A 25541-nucleotide genomic window follows, 5' to 3' on the forward strand; every position below is an offset into this window, starting at 1 on the left:
ACGGCCAGGAATAGCCCGAGCAGCTCGCGGTCGAACGTGCTGTAGTTTAACTCGTTCGGCCGGAGTTGCCGGCTGAAAAAAGCGAGTGGCTGCCAAACCCCGTCCACCCATTGCTCATGGACGGCGCCCACCGCGTAGTTGGAGGCGTCCGTAGTGAGGGCGATGGGCGCGTTGAGCACCGGGTGAGCCAGCAGCGTTGCATCGGCGAAGGCCCGTTTGGCGCTGGCGAAGGCCGTGTCCATGGCCGCGGACCAAACAATGTCATGCTTGGCCGGCTTGCCCCGGAGGGCCTCGTAAAGGGGCCGCATGAGCTGAGCAGTGAGGGGCACGAATCGGTGATAAAAATTCACCATGCCGAGGAACTCCTGGAGGGCCTTGATGGAACGGGGACGCGGGAACGTGGTGATGGCCTCGACCTTGGTCGGCAGCGGCACGGCCCCGGTCTTGGTGATGCGGTGGCCCAAAAAGTCAACGGTCGTCGCGCCGAAGTGGCATTTGACCGGGTTGACAATTAAGCCGTGCTCGCTGAGGCGACCGAACAGTGTTCGGAGGTGGAGGAGGTGCTCGGCGCGGGATGTGCTGGCGACGAGGATGTCGTCCAGATAGACGAAAAGAAACGGCAGGTCGCGCAGCACGCCGTCCATCAAGGGCTGGAACGCCTGGGCCGCGTTCTTGAGGCCAAACGGCATCCGCAAAAATTCGAACAGGCCAAACGGCGTGATGACGGCCGTCTTCGGGACGTCGGCCGCCCAGACAGGTACCTGGTGGTAGCCCCGTATCAGGTCAATTTTCGAAAAGATGACCCGTCCCGCCAAACGGGCGGAAAAGTCCTGAATATGCGGGATCGGGTACCTGTCGGGGGTGGTAGCGTCATTGAGACGGCGGTAGTCGCCACACGGGTGCCACCCACCCCCCGGCTTTGGCACGATGTGCAGTGGCGAGGCCCACGCGCTATCAGAGCGCCGCACGATGCCGAGGTGCTCCAACGCGTCGAATTCGGCCTTCGCCACGGCGAGCTTGGCTGGGTCGAGGCGGCGGGCCCTGGCGTAGACCGGCGGGCCCATAGTGGGTATGTGGTGCTCGATCCCGTGCCGCACCGCGACGGCCGAAAACGTCGGCCGCGTGAGGGCCGGGAATTCCACGAGCAGGCGAGCGAACTCGTTCGTTGCCGGGAGGGCGCACGCCAGTTCGGTCGGCGCGGAGCTGCTCATTGTGCACGCCAGGGAGCTGAAGGTCTCGGCGTGGACAAGGCGACGTCGTTTGACATCGACCAGCAGCCCGTGCGCGCAGAGGAAGTCGGCGCCCAGCAAAGCCACGGGGACGCTGGCGGTAACAAAAGTCCATTGAAAGCGCTGGCTGCCGAAGCAGAGGGTGACGACGCGTGGGCCGAAAGTGCGTATGGCCGAGCCATTAGCAGCGACCAAAGAGGGGCCGCAAACTGCGTCCAGCCTGTCCTGCTCGGAGGCGGGTATGACGCTCAGTTGGGCGCCGGTGTCGCAAAGGAAACGCCGCCCAGACGCTTTGTCCCGAATAACCAGCAAGTTGCCCGAGTGGCCGGCGCTCATGGCTGGGAATGAACGCCGGCCCGGCCGTTTCCCGACCTGCCAAAAGTGCACGGGGGCCGGCACGTCCGAGCCTTGTGTCCGAACCTGGCGTGGTAATAACACCACGCCCGGTCAGGTGGAGGCCCCGGCCGTCGTGTTGGAAGCGGGCGGTGCGGCGTGGCGGCCGCCAGTTGCACCGGCAGTTCGGCCTCCAACCGCGCAGGGCACTCGGGTGTCGTGGGCGTCGCCTCGGACGGCGGCGGGCTCCAGGTAACCGTGCCGATGTGCTGGCCCGCCGAGGAGATCTTATCGGCTTCCCTGGCGAGGGCGCGGGAATCCGTGATCAACGTGCCAGCCAGGGCGAGGCGTACCGGGTGAGGCAGCTGGCGAAGGAACAGCTCGCGGAACAGAAAATCCGGAGAGTGCTCACCGAGCAACGAGAGCATATAGTCCATGCGCTCGGACGGGCGCGTGTCGCCGAGCTCGGGCAGGTCAAGCAGGCGCCGTGCGCGTGCTGCTGGTGAGAGGGCGAAAGCGTCGAGGAGGAGTGTCTTCAGCGCGTCGTATTTGTCAGCAGCCGGCGGGTGCTGGAGGAGGCTCAAGGCGCGGGCCGCGGTGGCGGAACCGAGCGCCGCCACAACATGGTGGAAGCGGGTGTCGTCCGCGGTGATGCCTCGCAGGGCGAACTGAGAGTCCGCCTGAGCGAACCAAACAGCCGCGTGAGCCTCCCAGAAGGTAGGCAGTTTAAAGCGTCACTGCCGTATCCATGTCGGTAGGTCACCAATGAAGGAACTGCGCTCCAACGCGAGTCGAAAGAATTGACGCGACCAAAGACGGAATTAGTCCGAGTTGCTTTATTGAAACAAAACAGCTCAGGTATTCTGACAAGCCCGTTTATCGGGCAGCAATATATATACACATTTATGTCGGGAAGTTTGCCCGGTAAAAGCTATACCGGGCATGCCCGGGTATCAAGGGCGAGCCTTGGAAAGGCGAGTCTGGACCTGCCCGGGCGTGTTTGGCTGCGGCCTGGCAAGTCGAGGCTGGGCGTGCCCGGGCGCTCTGGACGAGCACTGGAAAGGTGATAGCGAGCATGCCCGGACGCTCTGGGCGAGCCCTGGAAAGGCGATAGCGGGCATGCCCGGACGCTCTGGGCGAGCCCTGGAAAGGCGATAGCGGGCATGCCCGGACGCTCTGGGCGAGCCCTGGAAAGGCGAGAGCGGGCATGCCCGGGAAAGACGAGACCGGGCGTGCCCGGGAGGTTCGGGCGTGCCCGGGAACAGTGAGTCCGGGCATGCCCTGGAGAGGCGCGTCTGGCCGTGTTCTGGCCGGTGCAAGGCGATTGTGTGCATCCAGCGGTAACCGCTACACACGCTCCTCCAGAATCGACCTGCACCGGCAGGGTCAATTTAAGGGGGGTCCGGATGACCCGGCCGAAGCGACCCCTGGAGGGTCGTGGGGAGGGGTCCGACGTGGTGGTGGGTGGTCGAGCGGGGGGAACTGTGGACGGGGGGCGGCCTCGCCGCGGAGGAAGGGCCAACCGTGGTGGTCGGTCGACGTCCATGTGCGCCGGTTTGAGGCGGTCCACAGAAATCCGGTCCGGCCGGCCGCCGAAGTTGACGATGAAAGACTTGTCGCCCCGTCGCAGGACCCGGAAGGGCCCGTCGTACGGCGGCCGGAGTGGCCCCCGGTGCGCGTCATGACGCACAAAGACGTACTCCGCTGTGCGAAGCGCCGGGGGGACGTAGGACTGGGGGCCACCGTGGCGGGACGTCGGCACGGGGGCAAATCGTCGGGCGGCCTCCTGGAGGTCCGAGCGCTGGCGAGCGGCGGACCAGGGACTGGTAGCGTCAGGCACGAATTCACCCGGGACGCGGAGCAGCTGGCCGTAGACGAGCTCGGCGGCGGACGCCTGGAGGTCTTCCTTGGGGGCCGTGCGAAGGCCCAAAAGGACCCACGGCAGCCGGTCGGCCCAACCGTCGTCCTGAAGGCCGGCCATGAGTGCGGCCTTCATGGAGCGGTGAAACCGCTCGCACAACACATTGGCTTGGGGGTGGTAGGCCGTGGTGCGGTGCAGCGTGACCCCCACGAACAGGCGACCGCGCCCCAAAGCTCAGACGTGAACTGTGGGCCGCGGTCGGACGACATGTCCGCTGGTGCGCCGAAGCGCACGACCCAGGTGGCGATGAACGCCTGCGCCACGTCGGCGGTGGTGGTGGAGGTGAGGGGCACGGCCTCCGGCCACCTGGTGGTCCTGTCCACCATGGTGAGCAGGTGGGTGAACCCCCACGAGGGGGGCAGGGGACCCACCAGGTCCACGTGGACGTGGTCGAAACGCCGTTCAGGCACGGCGAAAGCTGCCAGCGGGGCCTGGGTGTGGCGGTGGACCTTGGCTCGCTGGCAGGCCGTGCAGGCGTTGGCCCAGTCGCGGATGTTTCGTCGAAGGCCGTGCCAGACGAAACGCGCCGACACCAGCTTCTGAGAAGCTTTCCGGCCCGGGTGAGAAAGGCCGTGGATGGAGGCGAAGATGCGGCGCTGCCAGGAAACGGGCACGATGGGGCGAGGCTGGCCCTGGGAGACGTCGCAGAGCAGGACGGTGCCCGCGAAGGGGATGTCGGCCAGGCGGAGGCCCGTGTCTGCCGCGCGGAGTGCCTGCACCGAGGTGTCGGTGGTCTGGTCGGCCGCCATGAGCGCGAAGTCCACGCCGAGGTGGACCGCGTTCGCGCTGGCCCGCGAAAGGCAGTCGGCCACGGCGTTGTCTTTGCCGGCGACGTGCCGGATGTCCGTGGTGAACTCCGACACGGCGGAGAGGTGGCGCTGCTGGCGGGCCGACCACGGCTCCGTGACCTTAGCCATTGCGTAGACCAACGGCTTGTGGTCGACGAAAGCCATGAATGGGCGGCCCTCCAGGAGGTGTCGGAAATGGCGAACGGCCAGGAATAGCCCGAGCAGCTCGCGGTCGAACGTGCTGTAGTTTAACTCGTTCGGCCGGAGTTGCCGGCTGAAAAAAGCGAGTGGCTGCCAAACCCCGTCCACCCATTGCTCATGGACGGCGCCCACCGCGTAGTTGGAGGCGTCCGTAGTGAGGGCGATGGGCGCGTTGAGCACCGGGTGAGCCAGCAGCGTTGCATCGGCGAAGGCCCGTTTGGCGCTGGCGAAGGCCGTGTCCATGGCCGCGGACCAAACAATGTCATGCTTGGCCGGCTTGCCCCGGAGGGCCTCGTAAAGGGGCCGCATGAGCTGAGCAGTGAGGGGCACGAATCGGTGATAAAAATTCACCATGCCGAGGAACTCCTGGAGGGCCTTGATGGAACGGGGACGCGGGAACGTGGTGATGGCCTCGACCTTGGTCGGCAGCGGCACGGCCCCGGTCTTGGTGATGCGGTGGCCCAAAAAGTCAACGGTCGTCGCGCCGAAGTGGCATTTGACCGGGTTGACAATTAAGCCGTGCTCGCTGAGGCGACCGAACAGTGTTCGGAGGTGGAGGAGGTGCTCGGCGCGGGATGTGCTGGCGACGAGGATGTCGTCCAGATAGACGAAAAGAAACGGCAGGTCGCGCAGCACGCCGTCCATCAAGGGCTGGAACGCCTGGGCCGCGTTCTTGAGGCCAAACGGCATCCGCAAAAATTCGAACAGGCCAAACGGCGTGATGACGGCCGTCTTCGGGACGTCGGCCGCCCAGACAGGTACCTGGTGGTAGCCCCGTATCAGGTCAATTTTCGAAAAGATGACCCGTCCCGCCAAACGGGCGGAAAAGTCCTGAATATGCGGGATCGGGTACCTGTCGGGGGTGGTAGCGTCATTGAGACGGCGGTAGTCGCCACACGGGTGCCACCCACCCCCCGGCTTTGGCACGATGTGCAGTGGCGAGGCCCACGCGCTATCAGAGCGCCGCACGATGCCGAGGTGCTCCAACGCGTCGAATTCGGCCTTCGCCACGGCGAGCTTGGCTGGGTCGAGGCGGCGGGCCCTGGCGTAGACCGGCGGGCCCATAGTGGGTATGTGGTGCTCGATCCCGTGCCGCACCGCGACGGCCGAAAACGTCGGCCGCGTGAGGGCCGGGAATTCCACGAGCAGGCGAGCGAACTCGTTCGTTGCCGGGAGGGCGCACGCCAGTTCGGTCGGCGCGGAGCTGCTCATTGTGCACGCCAGGGAGCTGAAGGTCTCGGCGTGGACAAGGCGACGTCGTTTGACATCGACCAGCAGCCCGTGCGCGCAGAGGAAGTCGGCGCCCAGCAAAGCCACGGGGACGCTGGCGGTAACAAAAGTCCATTGAAAGCGCTGGCTGCCGAAGCAGAGGGTGACGACGCGTGGGCCGAAAGTGCGTATGGCCGAGCCATTAGCAGCGACCAAAGAGGGGCCGCAAACTGCGTCCAGCCTGTCCTGCTCGGAGGCGGGTATGACGCTCAGTTGGGCGCCGGTGTCGCAAAGGAAACGCCGCCCAGACGCTTTGTCCCGAATAACCAGCAAGTTGCCCGAGTGGCCGGCGCTCATGGCTGGGAATGAACGCCGGCCCGGCCGTTTCCCGACCTGCCAAAAGTGCACGGGGGCCGGCACGTCCGAGCCTTGTGTCCGAACCTGGCGTGGTAATAACACCACGCCCGGTCAGGTGGAGGCCCCGGCCGTCGTGTTGGAAGCGGGCGGTGCGGCGTGGCGGCCGCCAGTTGCACCGGCAGTTCGGCCTCCAACCGCGCAGGGCGCTCGGGTGTCGTGGGCGTCGCCTCGGACGGCGGCGGGCTCCAGGTAACCGTGCCGATGTGCTGGCCCGCCGAGGAGATCTTATCGGCTTCCCTGGCGAGGGCGCGGGAATCCGTGATCAACGTGCCAGCCAGGGCGAGGCGTACCGGGTGAGGCAGCTGGCGAAGGAACAGCTCGCGGAACAGAAAATCCGGAGAGTGCTCACCGAGCAACGAGAGCATATAGTCCATGCGCTCGGACGGGCGCGTGTCGCCGAGCTCGGGCAGGTCAAGCAGGCGCCGTGCGCGTGCTGCTGGTGAGAGGGCGAAAGCGTCGAGGAGGAGTGTCTTCAGCGCGTCGTATTTGTCAGCAGCCGGCGGGTGCTGGAGGAGGCTCAAGGCGCGGGCCGCGGTGGCGGAACCGAGCGCCGCCACAACATGGTGGAAGCGGGTGTCGTCCGCGGTGATGCCTCGCAGGGCGAACTGAGAGTCCGCCTGAGCGAACCAAACAGCCGCGTGAGCCTCCCAGAAGGTAGGCAGTTTAAAGCGTCACTGCCGTATCCATGTCGGTAGGTCACCAATGAAGGAACTGCGCTCCAACGCGAGTCGAAAGAATTGACGCGACCAAAGACGGAATTAGTCCGAGTTGCTTTATTGAAACAAAACAGCTCAGGTATTCTGACAAGCCCGTTTATCGGGCAGCAATATATATACACATTTATGTCGGGAAGTTTGCCCGGTAAAAGCTATACCGGGCATGCCCGGGTATCAAGGGCGAGCCTTGGAAAGGCGAGTCTGGACCTGCCCGGGCGTGTTTGGCTGCGGCCTGGCAAGTCGAGGCTGGGCGTGCCCGGGCGCTCTGGACGAGCACTGGAAAGGTGATAGCGGGCATGCCCGGACGCTCTGGGCGAGCCCTGGAAAGGCGATAGCGGGCATGCCCGGACGCTCTGGGCGAGCCCTGGAAAGGCGATAGCGGGCATGCCCGGATGCTCTGGGTGAGCCCTGGAAAGGCGAGAGCGGGCATGCCCGGGAAAGACGAGACCGGGCGTGCCCGGGAGGTTCGGGCGTGCCCGGGAACAGTGAGTCCGGGCATGCCCTGGAGAGGCGCGTCTGGCCGTGTTCTGGCCGGTGCAAGGCGATTGTGTGCATCCAGCGGTAACCGCTACAATATAATATAACAAATATCATGAAACATTTACATTTTGTAGTCCATTGTATAATTTAAATGAACATAAATGCAAATTTCGTATGTGGAAAAAGCAAGTACACCCCGACATTTATCACTACTTCAAATACCTAAAATTAGAATCAGGTGCACCAGCCTAGGTGCAAATGATTAGAACATCGTTGGAGACGATCTTGGAGGAACCTGTCTTGTTTAAACATCAGACATTTAGTTTGGTTTGCTCTTTGTTGTTGAAGTGTGCGGCGTCATCATGCTTAGATCAAAAGAGCTCTCTGAGGCCTTCAGAAAGAAGGTTATAGATGCCTACGAGTCTGGGAAAGGATTTAAAAAGATCTCCAAACAATTTGAAATCAATCATTCGAATGTCCGGAAGATCATCTACAAGTGGAGAAGATTCCAAACAACTGCCAACTTGTTCAGGCCAGGCCGCCCCAGCAAGTTCAGCCCGAGAGCAGACCACAAGATGCTGAAAGAAGTCTCTAAGAACCCCAGAATGTCATCACGGGACCTACAGGTAGCTCTTGCCACTGTTGATGTCAAAGTGCACGAGTCTACCATTAGAAAGAGGCTGCACAAATTTGATCTACATGGGAGGTGTGCCAGGAGGAAACCTTTGCTGTTCAGAAAGAACATCAGGGCAAGACTAAAGTTTGTCAATGAACACCTCGGCAAAGACAAGCACTTCTGGAACAATGTGCTTTGGACAGATGAGTCAAAGTTAGAGCTATTTGGCCACAGTACCAGAAGACATGTTTGGCGAAAACCAACGACAGCATTTGACCACAAGAACCTGATACCAACTGTAAGCTGTTGGTGGAAATATTATGGTTTGGGGCAGCTTTGCTGTATCAGGGCCTGGGCAGCTCACCATCATAGAATCCACGATGAATTCTTCATTGTACCAGGGTGCTTGAGGATAATGTGAGGCCATCTGTCGGGAAGTTGAAGCTCAACCGAAGGTGGACCTTGCAACATGACAATGACCCTAAACATACCAGTAAATCCACCAAGGAATGGCTGAAAAGAAAGAAATGGAGGGTTCTGGAATGGCCAAGTCAAAGCCCGGATCTAAATCCCATCGAGATGTTGTGGGGGGAATTGAAACGAGCTGTGCATGCAAGAAACCCCTCAAACATCGCACAGCTGAAAGAATTCTGCATGGAGGAGTGGGCAAAAATTTCTCCCAGTCGATGTCAGAGACTGGTAGACAGTTATAAGAAACGCCTACTTGAGGTTGTTTCTGCCAAAGGGGGCAATACCACCTATTAGAGCCAAGGGTGTACTTACTTTTTCCACATGCGAAATTTGAATTTATGTTGATTTAAATTATACAATGGACTACAAAATGTAAATGTTTCATGATATTTGTTGTATTATATCACCTTTATCTATCAATATTGTTGAAATGAAGATCAAATAGCTGTATGTTGAAATATGTTAAAAAAGTCAAAAGTTTACATGGGGTGTACTTACGTTTTCACGTGACTGTATATATATATATATATATATATATATATATATATATATATATATATATATATATATACATATATATATATATACATATATATATATATATATATATATATATATATATATATATATATATATATATACATATATATATATACATATATATATATATATATACAAGGTGTCCCATATGTTTGGATGGCTTTGATGGACATATTGCGAAAGGCGCTGCATAAATAGTTATTATTAGATTTTTTTTTTTTACCTCCGCCAGCGAAGCTCGACAGAGGTTATGTTTTCACCCTTTTTTGTCTATTTTTTGTCCGTCTATGAACAGAACATCTCAAAGTTATTGAGGGATTGGTATGAAACTTGGTGGAAAGTTTGGGTGTGTGCCAAGGACGAATTATTCGATTTTGGGGAAGATCCGGGTTCGGATGCAGATGTGATCATTTTTTAAATAAATTCTTCACAATTGGGAGATGGGCCCAAAAACGATATTTAGCACAATGTTTCAAAAGGTTGTGGACAGATTATGACAAAACTAGGTGAATGAGTTGGGTAGATGATGTCGAACGTCAGAGTTAAACAAATGGAGGATATGGAATGAAGATCTTGATTGGGCGTGGGTGGAGGGGTGGGTGTAGAAAATAGTAAGTGTGAGTCCGTAGGCTTCATATCATGGATAGTTGTGAGTAAACTGTGCTTTTTGATGAAAACAGTAATATTACAAAAAGAAACAGATTTCCAAAATGACCAAAGTGAACTGAAGAGCACCATGTGAGGGTTGTCCCCAGTAATATATTGTTCCATTACAATCATGAATTTAGCAGCCGAAGAGTTAAGGAATTGGGCCGACGTTCCTCCACATGGCCAACAAAAGGATTTGCATCTTTAGAATCCATTTTATTACCCGCAGCTACTCCATTGGCTTGTTTTTACAAATAACTAGAAACGGTTGAGAGTGAGAACAAGTTCAGCCAAATGAAGTAAAGTTTCATTGCTCTGTCCTTTGATAATGGGCGATCGAAGTCGTGTCTAAGTGCTAATAGCAGAATCCAATGTTTTTTTTTTTATCGCTGCAGGTTGAGGACAACAGCAAGCAGTGGTGGAGAGCGAAGAACCACAGTGGACATTGTGGTTTTGTCCCCCATAACATTTTAGACAACCTGCGCATTGCGGCCAGCCGGCCGGCTCCTGGCCCGGCTTCTATAAGCCCCAGCTCTGATACGTCTGAATTTTTTAGTTACTCAAACCCTTCCTTGTCTGAGCGAGCTGATGGGGTCCAATCACCTTCACCACTGTCCCCTCAAGGTACATGGGAACCCCAAGTGTTTCCCCATCCAGATGAAGCTTCTTTCAATGAAGCACAATGGGTGGGATCACCTCCAAAAGTGGAACCTCAGGTAAATCAAAGACCAACATACTTCATAGAAATGCTCTCAGAATCGAAACCCACCTCCATTGCTAAATTCGCATTGTTCTTTAACCCTGACACTCCAACCTGATGCTAACCTTCCATTCCGCCCTGCAATGTCTCGTTTCTCCATATCACATGCAACTTCAGGGTTTTTATATCATACCATGCTGTATATGACGTATACAGCCACCTGCTGAATCTTTTTCCCATTGTCATCACCATGTTCTCTCAAATTCACCTGTTGCACCACCTGCAGTGTTACGTTTCTGGAAAAGAGTTTGAAAGGTACCAGGTAATGCCAAGACACTTTGCCTAAGCGTCGTGTGCATGTTCTCTGTTGCTTCAAGATTTGGCCATTGCTCTAGGTCCAGCAGATCAAAGTTTAATTAATATCAAAAAAGTGGGGGAGGAGGGAGAAACAGGGACAGAAACTGAGGCAGGGAGAAAGAGAGGAGGGGGAAGGCAGAGAGGGGTGAGGGAGAGAGAGAGGAGGGAGTGAGAGAGGATGGAGAGAGAGAGATGGAAAGAGAGGGAGAAAGGCAGAGAGGGGAGGGAGAGAGAGAGAGGAGGGAGAGAGAGAGAGGAGGGAGAGAGAGGAGGGAGTGAGAGAGGAGGGAGTGAGAGGAGGGAGAGAGAGAGGAGGGAGTGAGAGAGGAGGGAGAGAGAGAGGAGGGAGTGAAAGAGGAGGGAGAGAGATAGAGATTGAAAGAGAGGGAGAAAGGCAGAGAGAGGGGAGGGAGAGAGAGGGGAGGGAGAGAGAGAGGAGGGAGAGAGAGAGGAGGGAGTGAGAGAGGAGGGAGTGAGAGAGGGAGTGAGAGAGGAGGGAGAGAGAGAGGAGGGAGTGAGAGAGGAGGGAGAGAGATAGAGATTGAAAGAGAGGGAGAAAGGCAGATAGAGGCGAGGGAGAGAGAGCGGCAAAGGCAGAGAGAGGGGAGGGAGAGAGAGGGGAGGGAGAGAGAGGGGAGGGAGAGAGAGGCAGGAGAGAGAGGCAGGAGAGAGAGGCAGGAGAGAGAGAGGTGGGAGAGAGAGAGGAGGGAGTGAGAGAGGAGGGAGTGAGAGAGGATGGAGAGAGAGGAGGGAGTGAGAGAGGAGGGAGTGAGAGAGGAGGGAGTGAGAGAGGAGGGAGGGAGAGAGAGGAGGGAGTGAGAGAGGAGGGAGAGAGATAGAGATTGAAAGAGAGGGGGAAAGGCAGGGAGAGGGGGAAGGGAGAGGGAGAGAGTGAGAGAGGAGGGAGAGAGAGAGATGGAGAGACAGGGGGAAAGGCAGAGAGAGGGGAGGCAGAGAGGGAGGGAGAGAGAGAGAGAGAGAGAAGAGAGAGAAGAGAGAGAAGAGAGAGAAGAGAGAGAGAGAGAGAGAGAGAGAGAGAGAGAGAGACTTTGACTTTTGTGTCCTTTTATTATAAACAATGTAAAGCCATTTCACAAGCAGTTGTAAAAAAAACACATTTCACAAAGCAGTTGTAAAAAAAAACACAGCAACCAGTTTAAAGAAATTGCATAAGGATCATGAAGACAACACAAAAAGAGCAAAGGGTATTTAAAAGAAACCAGCAAATATACAAAAAATATATATTTTACAAACCAAAGGGGAAGACACAAACGAAACCACAACCAATTTTAAAGGAAATGCTCATGCAAGAGCTATAAATACATCGAGCAAATTAAGCGAAAAACTAAGAGAGAGAGAGAGAAATGTATTCAAGGACACAGGAAGAAACATATATGCAAGCAATCAGTTCCAAAGAAAAAAGTCAAATCAATCAGGAATTATAACGTAATTACCACTTTTGAATCATTGACTGAACACAAAACATTGCCAATACACCACTTTCTCTCAAAAAGTTGGACGTTTCCATTACTGACAAAGAAATCAAATTCTAGCTTGAGTCGTGTTGAGACAAACCCTTTAAAAATAGAAATAGCCTCAGAGCCATAGCCGTTATCTATTTTAATTTTCCAAGATTTATATATCGCATATTTTGCAACAGCAACCAAAAAATTGAGAAGAACACCCACATCTCTACATGTGGGCCTGAAAGACACACCAAATATAAACATATGCATATTGAAAGGGAAGGACAATTGGTGAAAAAGATATTCAAGGAACAAGAAAAGCGATGTCAGTCTACGACACTGTACATAAGCATGAAACAAATCCTCCTTCTGGTCACAGAAAGGACAAGTTTCCGGCAGTGAGCTGTTAATACGGTGGACAAAAATATTGGAGGGAAGCACCCAGTGTGCTAACCTCCATTGTATGTCCGCTAACACACCATGTATTGGTAAGGTGTACATGTGAGGCCAAAGGGGGGTAGAGGGAGACCCCGACCCTAACCGCTCTGACCACAAAGCTACTCGTGTTCTCCCAGAGAGGGGTACATTCTTATTTTGTCGAGAGAGATCACGGATTCCAATCTTAGTTACAAGATGAAAAGGGGGGGTATGTTCAATCTCCGGCTGAAGAGAAGACGAAAGGAGCACTTTGATTTCAGGGAAACCTAACCGAAAGTCCTCAATGTTACCAACACCTTCCCAGCCGATGTTTAGCTGTCTAAATTTTCTAATGACTATACGTACAACTTGGTCTACAAGTCGGACAGACCGAGATCCAACTGAGGTTGCCACCAAACCAGCAGGTTTCCACTTAACTCCAGATGAATCTCTCAGATCACATACTTTGTTAATCCCTCCTTGGATAAATTTTTTAATCAGGGCATGGCTATGAGGGATACCAGGAAAAAAGTTATTGAAGAAAAGGGGTTCTTGAAGGAACATTCGACAATTATAGCCCTCAAGGAAGCGGTGGACGTCAAACCTTTTCCAAGTGTCCAATAAACTCTGATAGAATCTCGGAAGAGAGGCAAAATTTATATGCTCGAGGTCTATCAAAAGAAGCTGCCGATCATATCTCAGTCTACCAGCCTGTTGTAACAGAAAAAATGCAAAAGGCCACCAGGGCAGCTGTTCAGCGAACAGTAGTCTCTGCAGAGACTGCAGCCGAAAGGCCACAACCCGACCAGAGATATCAACAATGCCCTGGCCACCTTCCTTCCGGGGGTAGTACAATATCTCAGGCCTCAGCCAATGGTAGCCACTCCAAAAGAAGTTTACTAGCATTCGCTGAGTAGCCATAATTAGTTGGTTTGATGGCTGTAAAGCAATAATTCTGTGCCATAATTTTGTTGCAACCAGATTGTTTATGACAAGGGTACGGCCTCGATAGGAGATGGACCTCAGCAGTCCTTCCCATGCTTTCAATCTGTGCATAATTTGCTCCAACACTCCTTCCCAATTTTTCATTTCTGTTTCACGATTACCGATATGCACTCCAAGATATTTAACCCCGTCCGTTCTCCAGACCAGGTTGTGTGGGAGTGAGGGTGGTGATACACAAGAGAGATTGCCTTTGCCACACCATAATGCTGTACTTTTATTCCAATTGATCCCACCGGAAGAGGCTGCAGAGAAATCTCGCATACAACGTTGTAAAGCAGAGACATCATTGGAGCTTCTAATCAAAACACAGACATCATCAGCATAAGCCGTCTGCACAAATTCTGCTCCTTCTATACTTCTCATTCCCTGAGGTATTTGCTGTCTAATAGACCGAAGGAGTGGTTCAAGGGCGACTATATATAAAAGCCCAGAGAGGGGGCAACCTTGGCGAATACCCCGTTGGAAAGGAAAGGGAGAGCATAACCTATTGTTGATCTTCATCATACATTGAGTATTAGTATACAGGAGTTTCACATAAGAGGTGAAAGTTTCACCAAACCCCATTCCTTTCAGGACAGAAAAAAGGTACTTGTGGTCAACACGATCGAAGGCCTTAGTTTGATCAAGAAACAGCAACCCAAAATCGTGACGCAGGAACTTATTGCATGAAATAATATCTCTTACCAAAAAAATATTATCATAAATAGATTTTCCAGGCACACAGTAGGTCTGGTCCGGGTGTATAACTGAACTGATCACAGTCTTCATACGATTAGCAAGTACTTTAGAGAAAATCTTGTAGTCAACACACAAAAAGGAGACAGGTCGCCAGTTATCAACCAGTTGAAGATTCCCAGCTTTTGGTAGCAAACAAATGACTGCTCGTCTACAAGACATTGGAAGTTCTCCGACACGTATGCTTTCATCGAGTACATCGAGTAGGTCAGGTCCCACAAGGGCCCAGAAGGTCTTGTAGAATTCTGTGGGCAGGCCATCTATTCCAGAAGCTTTCCCATCTTTCAGGCTCCGCACAGCTGCTTCAAGTTCATCAGCCGAAATTGGGGAATCGAGCATGCATCGCTCATCCTCCTCGACACTCGGAAGCCCAGCAGTTAACTCTCGTATCACCTCATTGTCCACGTTCTGAGGAGAATACAAGTTAGAATAGAACCCTTTCAGAGTACACCTGATCGCCTGCTGAGAGGTCACCAGTGACCCATTGGGAGTGAGTAAAGTATGAATTTGTTGTGACCTTTTGAGGGAAGACTCTAACTTAAAGAACTCTTTGTTTGGCATGTCCAGAGTTAAATAGCTCATTCGCATTCGGACCAAGGCACCCATTGCCCGTTGCCGTACCGCTTCCTCCAGCACTGCTTTCTTTGCCCATATTAGTTGGTCACGTGCACCTCTCCCAACCTCGTCAACATTCTGTTCTAACGATATAATTTCAGATTTTAACTGATCGATTGATATTGATTGGATTTTGGTGGTGTATGCACTATATTGTTGACAGAAATTCTTAATTTGGGATTTTGCAATGTCCCACCACAGCCGGAGACTATCATACTCAGGTCTGGAGGAGCGAATTTTCTCCCACACGACGTGAAAGGCCTCATTAAATTCCTTGTCATGTAAGAGACGAGTATTCAAAGACCAGTAAGCACTACCACCGAGTGGAAAGGGTAACTTAAAGGACATTGATATTAAACTGTGGTCTGTGAATCCAGTTGGTAAAATTTTGGAGACAGACACCACATTCAACATTGGCTTGTTCACATAGAATCTGTCCAGCCTTGCCATTGACATAATACCATCATTGCATCTACACCATGTATAACAGCGTGAGAGTGGGTGTTGTGATCTCCACACATCCTTAAACCGAAAGATGTTGATGGTGTCCTCTAGAGCTTTCGTAGAGGCAACATGAGGCTCATGACCATTCCTATCAATTGACGGACAAATTGTGCAATTAAAATCTCCCGCGATACAGATAAAGGCTGTTGGGTCCAGAGTTTTTACAAAATCCCGCAGAGTGGAAAAGAAAATTTTCCTCTCCATTGGGTCACACGGTGCATAAACATTCACTACGATAATCTTTTGGGTATTATAAAGAAAATCTACGGAGATCAAATGCCCTTTATAGATTTCTTTAAATGAAACCTGTTGAGCACAAATCTTGTGACTTAGGCAAATGGCAACACCGGCCCGAGGTGTAGGGAACCCACTTAGCCACCATTGCCCTTTAAAAAGTTTCCCCCAATCGGCTATTTGAGCACTAGTAGCGTGGGTCTCTTGTAAGAGAATAATGTCAGCCTTTTCTTTTCCAACCGCTTGAATGGTTTGCACCCTCCGTAAGGGGGCACGACCCCCATTTATATTTAAGGATACAACATTTAGTTCCATGGTTGATTCTTCTAGGGGGTGAAGTCCTCTTCCTCAATTAATTCCTTGTTTGCCTTCGTGATGGATTTCCTCAGCCGCTGAAATTCAGGTTCGGAGATTTCCACATGCTCACTCCTTTGCAGCAAAGGTTTTGCGGCTGCAAGGAAAGCCTGGATATTAGGAAAATGATCCTTAATTCGTACATGCCTTTGTCTGAAAGTTTCCTTTAAAAATCTGACAATATTTTCTTTTGAGATCTCCAAAGGCTGCTCTTCCTCCTGAGGGGGGGGGGGGGGGCCCTGTCAGCCATTGCCACTGGTTCCTCATGGCCGATCAGTGTCTCTGTAGTTAGAATTCCCTCCGTGACGCTAGTAACGAGTTCCTCCTGAACCTGTACAGAAACACCTGTTCCATCCCCAACTACCTTAGGTTCTTCATCCTCTTCATCCTCATGCGTCATTGCAATGGGGGGGGAGGAGTCGTTATTAGTAGTAATGGGTATTTTGCATTCCCCATTAGAATTGATATAGTCATCAGTAGGCTGTTCGGTTTCGCAGGTTGATTTACAACCTTCAGGAAAAAGTTCCCCTTCATCCTGAGCAGGTGGTATCATGTCAGCCATAGTTTCACCACCTTGCTGATCTTCATGTGAAGGACTGTCTGAATCGTTTAAACTGCTTCCTGTCTGCACCACCAACACTTTAACACCTTTGTCCTCATTCCTCGCACTTACAAGTGACCGTTTCAAATTTTTCCGAGACGCCGCATCTACAATCTGCTGCTCCTCACAAAACATTCCCTCTACAGGTAGAGGCTTCTCCCCTACATTTACTGACTCATCGGTTGCACGATGGCCAGCTGTACTGGATGACTCATCGCTTACACGAAGCACATCCGTATGGGTCTCATCAGCACCACTCTTAGCCGTACCTTGATGGTCCGACGTAGATTCCCGCACTGAAGGCGAAACATCTATAGAATCATCCATAATGGTCACGGGGGGAGGTGGTCCGGCTGCTGTGGCATACGTTTTCTCCCCATCAGGACAATACTGCCGAGTGTGTCAATGTACACCACACCCGTAACAAATCAACCTCTCCGTTGCCGCAAAAATCCTGTGCTCACGTTTTGACGACTTAAAAACGAGAGAGACATTCAATTGCGTCAAAACAACATAACAAAACCGTCTAAACGTTTCGATATGCTTAAGCTTCCCGTCTGTGGTGCGAATGGAGGCTTGGATAATTCTCGACACCACAGTACCGTACTGACCGAGCTTCTGAAGAATTTCCTCATTAGACAGCGTCGGTAGAACGTTTGATAGTATTACCTTCGAGGCCGGAGTGTTCCATGGCGAAACCGGAACAAACTGGTCATTGCCCAAGGTGAGTCCGTTCTGCACGACGATGCGCGCGAAACGGACACGTGAAACGAAAACAACCACCTTGTGGTGCATTCGGGACGCTGCCCGTATGTTCTCACAACCGATCAATTCTCCGATTGCGAGGAGCGTCTCCTCCAGCGAGACATCTTCCGGTGGGACAAAACACATGCCGTGTTCATCTGTTAACCCCTCATCGGCGTCACGACCGGCATTACTTCGACTATTCTTGCTAGCCATTTGAAGTAACTAAACGAAAAAAAGTAACCAATAAATGGTACAAAGGTTTATAAAGCCGAAATAAATGAAAATAAACAACAACAACAATAACTGGGAAATAAATAAATAAATCCCGTTAACCACCTAAAGTGGATAACTCTAACCGCGCTGTCTCTCCCTCTCTCGCTCAGTAGACAAGACGATAGAAAGGGACACCGACACTCGGACAGCAGAAAGGACCAAAAGGTAGGAAGAAAGGAAAAAAGCAACACGAGACACAGCACGTACCGCCAGTGACTGAGCAACAGACCTGGCAATCGCACGTGCGTGCTAAGCGAGCGGCAGCTGTGCAAAGTGGGAGGAGAGAGAGAGAGAGAGAGATGAAACTGTTACACAAATTGAATTTGCTGGAGTGTAATCACCTCTTCACCAAATTACTCTTGATTGATGTGGATTGCTGTGTTGTTCTTAACCCAAATAATGCTCTTTTTAACCCAAATATATCAATCATGCATAACATTTCATGAAGATACAAATAACAACACAAAGTGAAAACGGTTACATTCTCGATTAATAATTCACATTTTCCCAGCAGAGTTGGAGGATTTTTCCATTTCAAGAAGATTCATAACTTTCCTCAATATCAAGATGTCTAACAGTGTCGATTGTCCCCATCATTGAACTGTATATGAGACTGGAAGGGTTATGTTGATGCACGTTGCACGCACCATTGAGTCACCACCCCCACCCCCCACCCCCCCTCCCACGTGGGCTTTTTATTTTAAAGATTATATTTATATATTTTTCATTTCATTCAGATTTCATATTTACAATGTCTAGAAATCATGACGTCATTTGTCCCATATGGGACTAAGTGGGAAGCTCGCGAGGACAAAGCCAAACTTCATCTGACGTCACACATTAACTTCATGAAAATCCCGAATGAACATCATAACATACTTGTGACGTGTCTTTCCCACATCCTTTTCTGAAGGATTGGTTCACTTCATGGTGACACAGTTGGGCATTTTGCAGCCAGAGCAGTAAATTGAGATGTTCAAATTCATCAATGTCCTGGTAACTGGTACAGCAAGTGTGTGGAAATGCATCCGGTACGAGTTTCCTCCCAAGATGGCGACTGCTCTTGGTGGTGACATATTCGCACCACTCATAATTAACCTTCCAGTCTTGTATAAGGTCTTGCCATAACTTCACCCTTACAAGAACCTCTCATGATATCTGATGATAATGTCATGATAAGATCTCTTTCAGATCTCCTGAGAAATCATTGGAGATTATCTTTAAGAACAATCGTTGAGAAAATGTCTACATCGTCCTTTTCACATCAACTCAAAAGTTCCTCCTCCAAAAGTTATTCTTAGTGCGTGTGTGTGTGTGTGTGACTGTGTGTATGTATATGTGTGTGTGTGTGTGTGTGTGTGTGTGTGTGTGTGTTTGTATGTGTGTGTCTCTGTGTGTATATGTGTATGTGTGTGTTTGTGTGTGTGTGTGTGTGTGTGTGTGTGTGTGTGTGTGTTTGTATGTGTGTGTCGTTGGTTGTTATCTCCATTTGTGGGTTTCAGGATGTGGAACAGAGTCCTCCCAGGACCCAAAGTATCCATCTCCGCTTCGGTAACAGATCACGGTTCATGGACCAAACTGTTCAAGTTTTTCAGAGTTTTGTTCCAAGTTCTCTTTTCAGGATCGTCACCGAACCCCGGATTGCCTCCAGTTGTTGTTCATTTGTGGTGATATTCCCGGGGATGGATTTTTTTTTTTGGTTTTTTTTTTTATCTCAGCGAGATTCTTCTTCCTCATTCCTGTTGCTCCAATTATCACTGGCACAATTTCGACGCTATTCAGCTTCCAAGATCTCTTCACCTCATTTTTTAGGTCCTGGTATTTGGTCATTTTCTTGATTTCTGCGTTGTTTAGGCCAAAATCCATGGGTACTGATATCTCAAGCATCAATGCTGTCTTTCCCTTTTTGTTCCTGAGTACAATGTCCGGACGCAATGCTTTGTTTTCGATGTTCACGCTCGATGGAATCATCAGATCGTACGTGAGCATGACGTCCTCATTTTCAATGATTGACTTTGGTTCGTGTTTCCATGAGTTTTCTGGGTTTTTTTGGTTTCTTTGTTAATTTTTTTTAGTATACAAGATCGAGGCTCATGAAAGAGCTGACATTAATCACACAAAAAGTCAAACCGACACAAACCAACACATAAAACACAAAATAAGGGGAGCAGTAGACAAGATGGGGAGAGAGGGCGAAGGATACAAACACAACATTTGAGAGCAGGGACATCGAGAGAACTGTGGGAGGGAGAGGGCTTGGGGGGAGGTGGGAGAGGTATAAAACATATGGACACTGCAAGCACTTCCAGGAAAGAAGTTGGAGTTTCAAAAAAGTGGATCTGGGGTGATTTAGCGGAGGCAGAAAGATCAAGGTTTTGGATGGGGGAAGATAAGAGATGGTGGTGAATAGCTGTTTTAAAGACCTGGAGGGAGGAGTGGGATTGAAGGGAGTGGTGGAGTTTGTTCCAGAGGCGGGAAAAAGGGGGAATGAAAGAGTGAAGGTGAGCAGAGAGCCTAGATTTTGGCAGTTTAACCTTAAGAGGGTTGATGGCAGATCTTGTGCGACCTGTAGGAATATTTGGGGGACAGAGCACAGAGAGAGCTGGGGGAGCAAGGCCGGAGAGGAGTCGGTAGAAGACAGAAAGACCAACAACCTGTCTGCGGTGAGTGAGTGAAAGGCCCTCGGAGTTAGCTTCATAGCAGGAGATTCCAATGATTCTGAAAGCTTTGGTTTCAATAGCGTGAAGTCGAGCTCGGTGTGAGGCAGGAGCACCGGCCCAGAGGGGGGGGGGGGGGGGGATGGGACAGTATTCCATTGAGCTGCGGATGAAAGCCTTGTGTGTGGTGAGGAGCTCAGGTGTGCCAAGGAAGGACTTTGCACGACGGAGTATGCCCAGTCGGCGACTGGCTTTGGAGGCCAGCTTGGAAATGTGGTTTTTCCAAGAAAGATCATGGCAGATAGTGAGACCCAAAATCTTGAGCGACAGAACTTCTTGGAGAGGATTGTTGAGAAAGTAGATGGGAGGGTTTTCCAGTTGGTCTTTTCGGAGAGACATAGTAAGAGTGTGAGATTTGTCAGGATTGAAAGACATGTTCCACTTGTTTGACCAGTCTGTGATTTTGTCCAGGTCTGCAGAGAGTGAGGAGGCCGCAGACTGCCGATCTGAGGGATGAGAAATGGAGCGGCAGAGAGTGGAGTCATCAGCAAAGAGATAGAGAGGATTTTCCAGAGAGTCGGAGAGATCATTGATGAAGACCAGAAAAAGCACAGGGCCCAGAACACTACATTGGGGAACACCAGCCAGAACAGGAAGAGGCGATGAGAGAAATCCATTCAGGGCCACACGTTGACTCTGACCAGAGAGGAAGTCCACAAGCCAAGCGTGGAGATTTCCATGGATACCATAGGAGGAGAGTTTGGTAAGCAGAGTTGGGTGCCTGACCGTATCAAAGGCACATGATATGTCAAGGGAGACAGCTCTGATTTCCTGTTTGGCATTTAGGACCTCCATCCATTGTTGAGACAGCAGAAGCAACATGTCCAGAGTAGAATGACCTGGTCTGAATCCAAATTGATGATCGGAGACCAAGCCATTGGAGAAGAGGAAGGATTTGATATCCGAAGCAATGATGGATTCCTTGACTTTGCTGATAATTGGAAGCAGGCTGATTGGTCTGTAGATGCAATGATCTGTTTTTGCACATTTTTTGTGTAAACGGTGATGTTTGCTGATTTCCAAGATGCTGGCAGATGACCTTGAGCAAAAGAGAGGGTGAAAAGAACAGAGGGAGGGTGAGATAGAGCGGCAGAGCAGGATTTTAGGACCCATGGGCTGATGCCGTCTGGTCCAGTTGCAGAATCAGAGTCGAGGTTTGACAAAAACTTCTCCACCTTGTCAGGAGAGAAGGACACAGAGTTCAGGAGCAGTTGGGTTCGACTGGGTAAGGTGGTAACAGAGAGAGATGGGGTTGGGACACAAGATTTTGAGGCATACACAGAGTTGAGGCATTCGGCTTTGTCATGTGCGGTGTCAACTTTGTAGCCATTTGAGGTAAGGGAGTGGATGGAGGGGGAACAAATTCCAGAAACGGATTTGACCAGACTCCCCAGGATTTGGAGGAAGGAGACAGGTTTGAGAGCTCATTCTTGAGTGGGGAGAGATAGTGCTTCCTGGCACTCCTGAGGGTAGAAACACACTTGTTCCGAGCTTGGTGGAAGGAACTGAGATTGCCTTCAGTTGGATTTTCCTTCCAAGAGGCAAAGGCAAGTTGATTCAGGGCAACTGCCTCACCACAAGATTCAGTGTACCATGGACGGGAGGAAGGGTAAGCCAACTGAAGACGAGATGGGATAAATCTGTGCATGAGAGAGAGCAGTTTGCTTTGGAAGAATTCCCAGGAAGAATTGATGTCAGAGGCAGTAGAGATGGGAGACCAGTCCAGATCATTGATGGCTGCTTGCAGACCGTGCCAGTCGGCCTGAGTGAAATGCCAGACTCGTCGGCGCTGAGGAGGCTCTCTGAGAATGGCCAGAAAGATGTCCACTTTAACAAGCACATGATCAGAAGAACCGATTGGAGCAGAAGAAGAGCAGCAGACATTTGCAGGGAAGTTTGTCATAACCAAGTCTAGAAGAGAAGATACTCCATTGACTGAGATCCGGGTCGGGAAATTGACAGGTTGTGTCAGTCCCAATGAGTCACAGAAGTCCTTTGCTGAGGTGCCATGGCTGGTGAGAGAGGAACCCACACCCAGCCAGCGGCATGATGACAGTTGAAGTCGCCACATATGAGGAAGAGAGAGTTGGGATGAGTTGACAGAAGTTGGTCCATGTTGTCAGACAGCGACATGTAAATGGAGTCATCACTGTTTGGAGGACGGTACAGAACACATATGAACAAAAGGTGGGAGTGGAGAGGAAGCCGAAGCCAGAGGTACTCCTGGGGGTGGGGTGGAGAGAGGACATGTTTGGTACTGGGATGTTAATTTTTTTTGCAGATTTGCCAATGAATCACTTTGCATACTTTGTTGTGCCGTTGTGTGTAAAGTTGTTCTGATAATAGTGTTTTGCATCCCGAGAGCAGGTGACTAGTACTTTCTGTTTCTGTCTTGCAGAATCTACACATGTCTGTCTGGCTTGAATGTATGTATGTATGTATGTGTGTGTATGTATGTGTGTATGTATGCATGTATGTTTGTGTATTTGTCTGTGTATGTGTATGTGTATGTCGCCTTTCATTCTATGAAAGGGTTCCTGCTGTCGAAGAATAATAAAAATGGTACTGTTGGAATTTAAGATAATAATCTATTTACTTGGAACAAATATTAATGTCCATTTAATAATAAAGGTTCCTGTTTTATAAGCCCTTTTTGGAAGAAGAAGAAGAAGAATTGTGAATGGAAGCTCAATACAGCAGTTCCAACAGTAACATTGAATTTCTCACTGATGATGCATGGTAGAGTATCCAGATGATGACCAAGGCCATCTTACCTTATTATAAAAGTCTATCTTTGTCTATTCTGTCCTCTCTCTCTATCCCCTGCATGTAGTTTATCTGTACATCCTGCAGGGATTATGATTCATATCTTTATAAATCACTACATCTGTTGTCTCTCCCTAAATAATATTCCATCACTCCATATATATCCACACATAGTGATTTGGAAGGGTATTTATGATGTTGAGGTGTAAGTGTTGGGTTCAGTTGTTTTATGTTTGAAACATTTTTTGTTTTTTGGAGCAAATTGGGGACTCGAATAACTCTCAAGACTCGAATAAGATTTAAATGTCTTATTTAAAACACAAGGATACAAAACGGCTTGGCATCTCATTGGCTTATTGTGTATACCAGGTTTGTGTGAATGGGAATTGTGAGCATTTGTGAATGGTGACCTTTAATCACTCTCTTTCCTTTCTTCTTTCAAGGAAATTGTTGGCGAATTAGAAGAGGTAATCCTTCATTAATTTTTTTCTGATACGATAATCTATATTTTTTGTCTATCCAGTAATAGTCGCACAACATTGGAAAGGTCACATGGATGTTATGATGCCGAATGACATGTCCATGGTTTTAATGATATATATCAGTGAATAAAGGATTGAGTGGTAGGGCAGTGTTAGAGGTTGGAATCTGGTGTTAAATAATTACAAATAAGTAAATCAAGTGTCATTCAGGTACTAACATCATGCACAATGAGCATCGTGTGCACCTGCTAATGAAGATATAACGCTCTGAAAAAGTTTCTTCTCTGAAACTACTTCACTGATCGATGCAAAACTTTAAATTTGTGATTGACTTCCCATGGGAAACATTATCTGTTAACAATGATGCCATCAGTCACGTGGTATGGCATTCATATTGAATTAAAGGAAAACATTAAAAATCATTTTCTCTGAAACCACTTCACCGATCAATACAAAACTTAAAATACTGGATATGATCGACTACCTATGGGAACCTTTGATTAAAATAAGCTGATCCGAAACGCAATATTACCACCAGTGGCATCATAATACAGAAAGTGGGCAATATCTGGAAATATATGTGTTATAGACACCTTGGAGTTGCACCTTATCAAATTGGGAGAAGAAATGAAAAAGTAAATTTTCGGTGAAATACTTAAGACATGAGATCATGTGATAAATATATTCTCTGCATATTTCCTTAAAGTTGGTTGATTCCACACCATTCAGCATGATGGATATGAGGGGATACACACACAGGGAGCTCGTCTGACTACACAATTAGGAGCTCGAAGCGTGCTTTTCCTTGCAATATTTTCATTTTATTCACCTTTCGCTCAACACGTCAATATTTAATAGTGACCTTTGTTCTCCACCACATAAAACAGCACTGAGTTCAGCCCCATCGACATCTGCATCAACCGCTTTGTCACCGACTTTCCCTTCTGCGGTTTTGGATATAAGACACACACACACACGCAAACACACACATGGAATTATACATAGTATGATAACTGTACTAATGATCTTGTGCAACGCATGGATTGAATACCCTCTAAGTCTGACCTCCATCTACCCAATCATCCACCGCAGTTCCAAGCTTTGACTACAGCATCTCAAAGACCCAGCATTTCGACCCCTTATCCCAAAATGCAACCTGCTATGTTCAACAACCAGGACAGTGAGGAGCTGCATGAGGAAGAAGGTACCTGTTACCACCTGCCCAGAAACTATATCTACCTTTGGCTTTGTAAAGGTTTTCCTCTCATATGAGATGTCACATTTCAAATAATGATTTTTCAAGAGGGAGATTTTTCAACTTCAGGCAGAAACTGGCCAGTTTCTATCATTTGTTTTGGAGTAATTGCGGCTGTATTTGAGGTTAATTACTGGAGTAATTGTGGTTTTATTTGAGGTTAATTACTGGAGTAATTGCGGTTGTATTTGAGGTTTTTGCTGGAGTAATTGCGGTTGTATTTGAGGTTTTTGCTGGAGTAATTGCGGTTGTATTTGAGGTTTTTGCTGGAGTAATTGCGGTTGTATTTGAGGTTTTTTGTTGGAGTAATTGCGGTTGTATTTGAGGTTAATTGCTGGAGTAATTACAGTTGTATTTGAGGTTAATTGCCGAAGTAATTGCAGTTGTATTTGAGGTTAATTGCTGGAGTAATTGCGGTTGTATTTGAGGTTAATTGCTGGAGTAATTGCGGTTGTATTTGAGGTTAATTGCTGGAGTAATTGCGGTTGTATTTGAGGTTAATTGCTGGAGTAATTGCGGTTGTATTTGAGGTTAATTGCTGGAGTAATTGCGGTTGTATTTGAGGTTAATTGCTGGAGTAATTGCGGTTGTATTTGAGGTTAATTGCTGGAGTAATTGCAGTTGTAATTGAGGTGAATTGCTGGAGTAATTGCAGTTGTAGTTGAGGTTAATTGCTGGAGTAATTGCGGCTGTATTTGAGGTTAATTGCTGGAGTAATTGTGGTTGTATTTGAGGTTAATTGTT

The 25541-nt window shown here is 49.8% G+C and overlaps 1 long non-coding RNA gene across 1 annotated transcript; it reads left to right on the forward strand.

The window, feature by feature from the left end:
• The first annotated feature begins 10084 nt into the window (after window positions 1-10084).
• LOC144892934 (uncharacterized) lies at window positions 10085-24717 on the forward strand. The gene is made up of 3 exons (XR_013624070.1): window positions 10085-10285; window positions 23504-23527; window positions 24635-24717. It is a non-coding gene; the product is annotated as an uncharacterized LOC144892934 (long non-coding RNA).
• Window positions 24718-25541: the final 824 nt, after the last annotated feature.

This window comes from Myxine glutinosa, chromosome 1 (assembly GCF_964187855.1).
Source record: "Myxine glutinosa chromosome 1, kmMyxGlut1.1, whole genome shotgun sequence".
NCBI lineage: Eukaryota > Metazoa > Chordata > Myxini > Myxiniformes > Myxinidae > Myxine > Myxine glutinosa.